This window comes from Plectrocnemia conspersa, unplaced genomic scaffold (genome assembly GCF_051122295.1).
Source record: "Plectrocnemia conspersa isolate PC_06_02 unplaced genomic scaffold, ASM5112229v1 ptg000014l, whole genome shotgun sequence".
Classification (NCBI taxonomy): domain Eukaryota; kingdom Metazoa; phylum Arthropoda; class Insecta; order Trichoptera; family Polycentropodidae; genus Plectrocnemia; species Plectrocnemia conspersa.
The window spans coordinates 16,143,198-16,154,113 of NW_028277178.1; the positions used below are offsets into that span (position 1 = coordinate 16,143,198).

The 10,916-nt window shown below is 28.6% G+C and overlaps 1 protein-coding gene across 3 annotated transcripts in view; it reads right to left on the minus strand.

Annotated features, from left to right (window-relative positions):
* dachs (unconventional myosin-IXb-like dachs) overlaps nt 1-9,894 on the minus strand; it is a 102,455-nt gene extending 92,561 nt beyond the window's left edge. For 2 of the 3 annotated variants that reach the window (XM_088203230.1, XM_088203233.1), the window contains exon 1: nt 9,677-9,894. The gene's annotated coding sequence lies outside the window, so the exon portion shown is untranslated. Of the gene's footprint in view, nt 1-9,462; nt 9,499-9,676 lie in introns of those variants that run through there. The other variant, XM_088203234.1, reaches the window with a different exon arrangement.
* Nucleotides 9,895-10,916: the final 1,022 nt, after the last annotated feature.

The window sequence follows — 10,916 nt, forward strand, 5'->3', positions numbered from 1 at the left end:
TATCCGAAGAAGCATCCTCCACGAGAACTTCGGCGATCGAGTATCCATTTAATCAAAACACCTCATTAAACTGTCAACGAGCACAATTGCGCTCTATTCCTGCGGGCGGATAAAAAACATGTATGTTTTCACGTTAATTGAAGTACGTATTCGTTAATATGTTTTGACACATACTTGCATTTTGTATTACATTATGTGTACATATTTAAGTTTTATCAATCGCGCTCTAACCGCAAAATCGACTCGGTGTGAATTTATTAGTTGTAATATACCATTGTTACGACCTGCATGTAAATTTGTTAAGATGGTTTTACGACGCCGATATTGCATTTTACACCTTGGAGTTTAACCTCACATCTGTGAAAATGGTAGCGAGCTTCTTAACAACGTTATATATTGTATGTATTGTATTATACATACAGGGTGTGTTATAGAAACTAAATCGTTTAATGAAAATTACTTTAGGAATATTTATGATTCAGAGTTTACTACCATTATTATCTGTTTATGACTAGAGATAAACAATAAAAGTTTGTATGCTATGTTGGGTGATATTTAATAGCTTCAATAAAAGCTTAAAAATATATTTATAATTTAGTAACTTTTCAGGTATAAGATGTTTTTAAATTATTTGATTGTATTTTAAAAATTATCGGTAAATTCTGTCTGTTTACGAAACCATCTTGTATCCTCTTGTATACAGGAGGATATTGAGCATATAACCCGTCTCACTTGAAAATTTCTCACGAAATTATAATCTCAAATGTTAGAAAAACCATGAGATGTGATAACGACGGATAGGGGTAATATAATGACAATATAATTATATTAACTGGCAATATAATGGGCAAAGCACAAAGAATTATCATAAGCAGTTTGTTTTGAAACCTTAACGATGCCTCCTTCTTATATTTCTATAATAACATATGCACAAGAGTGAGCCAATAAATCAGAGGTAGCCAACATTACATTCCATGCGCCAATTATTTCACATTAAAATTCAGATGCGTTATAGAAACAAACAAAACTGCGAGTATTAAATATTGAGAGAAAAATTATCATTTTGTAAAGAAGCAGTATTATTAAAATAATTTTAAATGCTATACTTTTTTATAATTGCATATACGTGAGACTAAGCACTGCATTGTATTGTTTTAATACAAGTTTTCACACTAAGTTGTATAAAAAGCATTAGAAAAGCTGCATTAATTAATATTGAATAAAACTTTATATGGCAGTACTACAGAAATATATATTTTCGAAAACTAAATAGTATAAAATTAGCTATTGGCTATTTTCTTTATATTTATTACTCAATACAATACATTAATTTTATATAATTTAATTTATAAAAATATTAATATTCTCATTATTCCAAATTTTGTTATAGTTTATCAAGAATTTTTAATGAGACATAAGATAATTTTTATAAAATTACAATATATTATTAATCGTATTATATTATATGTTTACTGCTAAAATTATTAATAAAGTATTATTATTTGTTCAAATATGTATCATTTTTACGATAAACCTCTTGAAAATGCTGTTAATTTCATAAAAACTGAAGGTAAAATCTGGTCAAATATTGATGCAAAAATAATATTGTTTTATATTTAAAATAACTTTATGCTGTTAAATACACTAACTGTAAATTTATATGAATGTAAAATATGTATTGTATGTTATTTCATATTAAATGTCCGAAAAACGAACCGTGATGACAAGATGTTCATAGTAAGTAACCATATTATTACATTTATTTCACGACTCAGTCTTATATGTATGTATTATGATATCGCTAACAGACATACGTTTTTTTCACGAGTGCAGACTGAAACACAATGCGGTGCAGGCCAATACTGTTAGTTAGAAATCTGTAAGACATTGATTCAAGCAATTTTGTACTGGAAATATTAACCTTTAAAATGAGCCCTTTTAAAAACCTCTATTCTATATGCTGTTGACAAAACAAGATTGAGATAGCATTGAAAGAGATGATGCACAAACAACTATTGAGACAAACGCAGCAGCTAGCGTTCAGTACAAGTTTACGCGACAAAACGTTCACAAACAAAATGCTCACACGACAAAAACATTCACGGACAAAACTTTATAGGACAGAACGTTCACGTGACTTAATGTTCATCCACAAAACGTGTGATGACAAGAAATTACACACTGTCCTTTCACAGATGAATATATATATATATATATATATATATATATATATATATATATATATATATATATATATATATATATATATATATATATATATATATATATATTGGATAAACTAGTCTAATAAAAAATTTACAAAGTACACATATTAGAACTTTCGAACTCTTTATAGTAGTAAGGAAAAAATTGCATTTTTTCTACTGTGGATCTTTAGTGTGTGCGATTTGATTTTTCTTTTTCTACTTTTGTGTGCTTAATAAAATTAAAAAAAAACATTTATAATTAAGTCATTGTAAAAAAAGAAATGTAGTGATTAAATATAAAGTACCAAAAAAAAAAAAAAAAATTGGGCACACTAAAACACAATAGAAAAAAATTAGGGTTCATTATTAATATGAAGAAATTAAAAATTCTTGTTATAAAACTTTTACTTACTGTGTAATTTTGGTAAATAATGTGTCCGTGAACGTTTTGTCGTGTGAAAATTTTGATCTTGAATCATCTGTCATGTTCTTTATGTCGATAGCGATTTGTCCGTGAAGGTTTTGTCGTGACCCATCTATATAACATAGGAATGGTTAAAATGGACAAATGAGTACGCACTAATAGGCCAAATGCTTGTTTTTTATTATTATTAGAATTATTATTATTCACTGCTCGTTTCTAAAGTCTAGTCTATTGTATGGAATTAATTATTAAGAATCCAATATTGGTAAACTCCGTGTATTTCTCAATGCTAATGCCAAACCTAATACTTACACTAATTACTCATCTCCTATAATCCCATTTTCTTACCCATACAGATTATTACATTTTAAGGCAATTTGACTTATTTCTTCGAAATACCAAATTCAATAATAGGAGCGATATTATAAAAAGCTTTTCAGAACTAAAATTGAAACTTTTTTAAAATATTTTAATATACAAGGGATTTAATAATAATTATATTATTTCTGTAAATAGAGTATATTTTGATTATTAAAATTCTAGTTAAAAAATTTGCTTCGAATGAAATATTCTTTATATGTAAATATATAGACAAACAACTACAAAGATAGTAATATTTTTTTAAAATATTTCACTAAAATTATTTAAAGCGTTCTTTGAATCAATGTGTTACATATAATAACGATCTTTCTAGTATTAACAAAAAATAAAAACATAGACAGTAGGTAAATATAAAAAATATAATATTATGATTACTGTTAAAAATAACTAAAAAATTGAACAAAATTTTACCTAAAAATATTTTTTGAATTTCTTTAAAAAAGTGAAATCTTTTAAAATGGGAAAAATAATTATTAAGCAAAATAAGATTAAGTTTATTCGTTAATTGCACAATAAGTAAAATGTCATGTTTGTTTAATGTCATAAGCTGTTATGATAAATGCCACAATAAGAGTAAGAAATTATAAAACGGAAATATTAATTTCATAAATAATACAAAAATACTAATTGACCACCTTGTAGAATATCCGAGTAAATTTAATGTTTTTATGGATATTGTTATTGGTGAATACATGCTGTGATAGTTTTCTACACATGTTCATACAATAAAGCACGGTATCCCGTTAAACAAAATGAATAGTCGACCGTCAGAACGGACGGACGATAGATGATGGTTCACATCACATCATCACGATTCGCGGCCCTTGTGCAATTTCAGTAATTTAATACCAGGGTAAACATTATGCAAGTGCAATACGTGTTGCTGGACGCACACTGAGAACGCAAATTGTGGTTTTTGTTGCAGGGTATGTGCACTGTATCATAAGCTCTAGTCGTACCGTAAACAATATACGCACGCATTACCATTAAAATAAATTGCCACTTTTTCAACGATTTAACCAGATTTTTTTTATCGAAAACTCTCTCACGTTATATTGTCAGTCGGGGAAGATAATTTACCAAGATACTACGTATAAACGTAAAAATAAAGTAGTATGAACAATGAACAAATTACTACACCTCCAGAAAACGTACTATTTTTTAAAATCATATTCTTATACGATATAATAACAGCTACACATTAAAATAAAGTCCATAGCAAGACAAAGTCTGAGAAAACGCAAAATGCTCCTAGTCTTTTAACAACTCAATGCTGTACATAATGAAGTGAGTAGAGTAATCTATTTTATTGTAGATCTTTAAGTTATCTATCGATCTACAATAAAATTATTATTGTATCATGAAAAGCTTCTTTGTACATATGTACTCTAAAATAGTTTTAATTTTGGACACGTCTGCGTTTGATGTTAAACTATGTATAATATTCAGTATATATCTGAGAATGAAACAAATTTTTGACACAAGCACAATATAATAAAAAGCAAAACTATAATATATTAAAAGTAAATAAAGGAGCAAAAATTAAATATCTAGTTTACACTTATAGATTGAGTGGTTTTAAATTAGGTCAACTTTTACTGTATTTTTTGAATGCATATTTTTATTAAGTTTAGTAAGCAATTAATCACAAGTCAGTAATAATTTTACTTTACCGTCAATTTAAGATCAAAATTCATTTGTATGTTCTGTCAAATGCAACGTCACACATTTTAAGGATATGAAAGTTAAATATCGTGAATGAATCATGACTAGTGTTTTTCAAATTCTCGAGAAATGAGAAATTAAACCAAAATTTTCGAGAAATTTAGAAATACGAAAAGTATTTGTAATACACAGTATGTATTTATATTAATACAGTATATATTTTTTAATATGAAAAGTCCACTTACCGATTTTACTCGCAACAATTTGGGACAATATTCAAGTATGTAAAGTATATTAACTATTAAAATATAAACAAACGCGAAAAATAGTGAAAATAATTAAAAGAAAAAATAAAAGAATATAATTATTACATTATTCATTTTTTCAAATTCTTATGTTATATATATTATCATAATTATGACTAAAATATTTAATGCATATTTATTCAATGGTGATGTATTCACTCGTATCTTAATGTATGATTTATAGGAGTTATATAAACATTGACCCTTGACTTATGACGATGAATATATCCTTTTCATATACATAATAATGTACTTATTCTTAATTCTTTGATGCTTTAAAAGTCGGTCATAAAGCTTATATTATCAAGCAATATTTTCGGATTGTTAATCGAACATATCTGTCCCTTTTCGCACTACCTGCTAAGAATGCAACTGTGAATTTATTAAATTAAAATCAACACTTGTATTCAAAATTGGTGCGGTTATTTACCATCTAAAATGATTTGTATAAATTACATTTTTAACAAAAACAAATTTTGCTAAGAACTTCTTGATAAGTCATAATTTTGCAACAATTATTGAGAAAAAACACTCACCACGAAGATTCAATACAAATCATTTTTATGCTGTTCACCCAAATGAATCATGACGATGTTTTAATAAAATACCAGTTTGAGTAAAATATATGTATTTTTGAGCCTAGCTTCATACATCAATATAAGGTAATAATTACAACGAATCTTAAAAAAAAACAACCTTGATATATTACACTTTACTATGATCACATTTTTAGTATAGATAGAAAAAACTAGCAGTGCTCAGCATTAATTGAATTCCGGGGAGGAAATTCTGATTTAATATGATTAAAATTATTTGAGTAGCTCGCTAATAATTTAATTATTTAACATGGCTCCTATGCCTAAGAACACTGTTAAATCTCGTTGGTTTGCCATAATAAATAAGTTACTAAGAAAATGGTTATTACCGTGATAAATACGGAAAAGTAAAAAATCAATGTTGCTTAAACTTTTGAATTATGCCTTTCAACAATTAAATGTCTGTAGAAAGCATAGAAGAACCACTACAACTAATCTTTCTAAAACTCTCACGTGCTTTCACAATTGATTCACCACCTTCAAGTGATGATAAAAGATACTTGTCAGAAACACACGTGCACATCGAATGAAGTTCTTCAACAAAGTTCAGACAAGGAATTCCGTGTGATTAACAACTAATCCAACCGTCGATGTGGCAACGTGTTAAACCGTAGTCATTGTTCGCGTACGGAGATCCTCTCTTCTCTCTCTCGAGTGTTTGGAGTGAGTATCGAAAGCATCTCTATAAAGAGGGTCGTGATATCCCAGGGTTGGATTCAGCCTTTTTGCTCTGGCTCATTGTTGTCGGACATCCGACGTGAGATATGGCTCCGAGCACTTTTATATGCACGCCCCGCGCCGGCTCCATCCTTCATTATATATTACCCATACGAGAAAAATGCATCATTATTGCACTGGGCGCGGTGCAAAAAGTGCACTCGATATCGTTTTTATTGATCTTGCCGAGCTTTCTACGCGCCAGTCGCGTTTTGATGCTGGAGAAGAGTTTCGTCGTGATCGCGACACGTGCCCGAGATGTTCAAATATTAAGCTTATTTGATAGTGAGATGAATTTTAAATTGTTCGTTTTCTATGTACATGTACAGAACGTGATGTTTATTTATAATGTTTATATATGGAAATTAAATAGGCACTAAACTTAAGTATTATTATAAAAAACATCAATGAATTTTAGCTTTTCGAAAACGACATACTAAAGTATTAAGTAACCGACAATAAACGTTTAGTGATGGCTAGCATGACAAACTTTAGGGTTTCACTTAAATTTGGCAAAAATAATAACAAAATGTAACTATGAATTAACGTAAAAATAAATTATAGTAATATATTATATGAGTGTACTTCTATTTGGGTATCGCAAATGTAGCACACTTTTTACAGCATATTTCTAGATCAAAGAAACTTTTTTTCAAAAATATTATCTTATAGGTAGATACATAGATAAGTCTCAGTAATCAGTGAATGACTAATAACTAAAATATCTGTATTCAGAACCACATTAACGCTAGTGTTTTAGTGGTAGGAATTAATTATTATTTTAATTTTATCGATCATTACAAACTAGATTTACTAATCTTACGGATGAATATCGTGGTGTTAAATTAAAATTTAGCTAGTTAATGCATATATAGTATAAAAAATCTCAAATACTGTACTTTTTGCGCATATTCCTAAACAAAAAAGTATATATACACGCTCTTCCTTGATTATCATCTAGATATGGTCTTTTAAATTTAAGAAATTGCCCAAGTCCCTTTACTTATTATTGAACACAAAACTCCAATTCGCTACAGTTTTCTCATCAAATATTGAAATAATAATATAATATAAAAATGAATTTATTTTTACGATTTTAATAATAATACTCATTCTAAATTTATGTTAAGATCATATAGATTGGTTTTAGATCATGTCATTTATTTGTATCTGTATATATTTTAAACCATGTATCGAACAGACGTACTTCACCGAACTTCTGAAAGAATGCCCCTCAATACATTGTAAAGCGTCCGTTAACTGGATCTGTTTCCTTGTTGTAATGTTGGATCAATTGGTATCCGGCATTTTAATTTGTCTTTACAAAAAGCGCATGAATGGCGGCAGACTCGACTTATGCGATAAAATGGTCGATCGTCCACATTTGTCATCCGATATGGTCACTTTTGAAATGGTACTATTCTATATGATTATTATTTTTATATAGAAATGACAGTTACATATAAAAAAAAAACACATTAAACGCGTCGTCATAAATCTCTAAAGAATTGAACCAGGTTAAAGATAACTTACGTACGTTCGAATGATAAAAACAATATATATATATATATACAATTATAAAACTGCCATTTATTATTGTTTTATCTAGGATCAAATCTATGGTCTTAATTAATGCTGTATAGATCGTGCGTTATTATCCTCATGTATATGAACTATTCATTACATTCCTTCCATTAAAAAAATGATCTATTGATATAATGTATAGCACCATGTCACGCACATCGTTTCTTAATTGCACTTATAAAAAAGTGACGTTTTCTTGTATTCTTGTACGTGAATCAGGTGCGTTGCTGATGTAACGGTAAGATCGGGAGGACATTGTTCAACGCATTTCCACACGAATGTCTCATTTATACATCTTCATCTTGATTAAAATCCATATATGTGCTACGAAGAAATACTTCTAGGACTACAAAAAAGATTAATAATCATTCGCTGAATTCACACTCTTCCATACTGCGAACAACTAAATGAGTCTATTCATATGAATCGATTAGTTTTGTATAAAATAATTCACAAGAAATATATACGTTAAATGATATAAATTGGTTACATTTTCAGACACACCAAACGGAAGTCGATCTCTGAGTTAACAATAACCAGTTTCGCGATGACAAAGTCCTGTCAAACATTTCGTATTTTGCCGTTATTGCACGATCTACGGTTAAAAAGATTTATTTATTTATCCGCGCGAGCGGTTAAATTAACAGAACTAACGTTTATATGACGTCGAAGAGTCAAACCTATTAACTAGTTAAGCTACCGGGTACTACAAGTGTAATTTCCGGAACATAGAGGAAGGGCTAAAAAACGATGACAGTTTCTAAAAAAATATGTACTCAGCTATACTTACTAAGTTTAGAAAACATTTAAGCAAAACTATTAAGCATTTGAAAAATCACTCTCACAGAATGATTCGCCAGTTCCAAAATAGGTAACAGTAAATTAAAAAGATGAAAAAGAAAGTGACAAATCTATTTTATTCTATCTGTTAATGCGTTTTACTATTATTATTATTATTTTATAGAAATTAAATAAAAATATTTATCTGTACCAAAATTATTTTTTGATATTGATGAAAACAGTGTTTTGAATAAAATAATTTAAATTAAATATCTAAAATAAATATCAGATATGTTACATTTGAGGTATGATGAAACTTATGGTAAAACCTAAAACTTAAATATAAAACAATCTATAGAAAAACCAGTGGACCATATAAATAACCAAGCCATATAGTCATTGCAAATCACGTGAGAAATATTATTTGTTTGTGTCTTATATACTCTTTTCTAAAATCGTCTATATTTAAAGCAATATAAAGTAAGACACAAATGGATATTTTTGATATTGATTCCAGACGTCACATTTATTTAAAGATGGCAAGATAAGTAACTGTAAACTTCGCTAGCTCTGAGTAAATGCACATATGGATTAGACGAAAAAGTGAGACCATAGAATTGAATTGAAAATGAAAGTCAGGTGTCGTGTTTAGTCACTATGTATGTGGATTATAATGGAATATGAACGTTTTTATTTAGAAGCAATATATATACATAGTTAATTAGGCTAGTTTATTGATCAATGTGATATAAATATGCTTTATATTATATATAACCTTATACAATAATTAACCTTATACATACCTTTATCGTGTCCTCAATACAGTAATAATTAGCTGTGATATATCTTATCTTAATAAGATGCAATTACAGTGGTGCATCGAGATTCGCACGTGGGAAACGCAATGTACACATATATGTACATAATTGGACGTTCTTTTTTGGAACCAACATATGAACAATCAAACCACTTTTAAAACTTACTAAGCAATTTAATCTTCAGTTAAACTTAACTCACCCTATCGATTAAATTGTAATCCAATAGATGCCAATACTCAATTCTTGATTTTTTTAGAAACTTTATCACTCAAACTCTTATAAAACAATTTATACACTCTCACAATATGTTTATATGGGTTTAAAAAAAGTTCTACAGACGCGGATGTGTATTTTACAGAACGTTTAAGACATTCGTCGGTAGACACGCGCACCTCTCTCTACGGCCGCACGTGGACTGATCTCTTCAGCTGTCAGAAAGCACGAGCTTGACAGAAAGATCAGGAATCTGCGTGAAGATCACTACTTACTTAATCGACAATATTATGTAAATGATAATGTCGATTTAAGCGATCGTTCATTCATTAAAAGCTTCGCTCTATGCAGATTTATTCATGAATGTGTGTTTTTATTATCATTTTAATTATTCCACCGGTGCAGGTGGAATGATTAAGATGAAAAACTAGATAAATGATAAGGCATGAGTTATTGATTATAAAGCAAAATATTTAATTATTAATTATTAGATGAATACATAATAATTATACTGAATGATTCAAGTTTACCAACTGTTAAATAAAAAAAACTAAATGTTGATAGGGCAAATGTTATTTTAAGACGCTTTAGATCTTGTCACGAACTTGCCCGCCCCCTTTTACATTCCGTCAACTGCCTGAATGCGCCTTTGAAATACATAATTTGTCTTAATAATTAAATAAAAAATCTCACTGAAAAAAAATAATCAATATAAATTGAGTTTTAATAGTCAATACTAGCTTTATTAATGTGTCCAATTTTTCAAGATGCCCGGCTTTATTTATGAGAAACGCGTTTCACTTTAACTTTCGCAGCGTTCTTGAATCGGAATCTATAATTTAAAATCCCCAAATAACAAAATAATCATTACTAAAAAAAAAACTAGCACTAACTTTTGCCAATCAAAGGAAATAAATTAAAATGTCTACCAATTTATAAACGACTCTTTGTAATATCATAAATGTATGTTAAATAAATATATATTTTTTTTAAATTAAAAAATGAATATTCTGAACGAAATTGTTTTGAGCCACAATGTACATGCTACAGCTACAAACCGGAAACCTTATCCTGAGCGTACTCTAAGCAAAATAAATCCTTAATAAATTGCTACTGCAGCAGCTCAAGCTGTGTCTGATACTGACCTCTGCATTTTTATTGTATATCTATTTGATCAATATTTCGTACAATTTATTTTCATAAAAATCACATTTTTGAAAATTTCA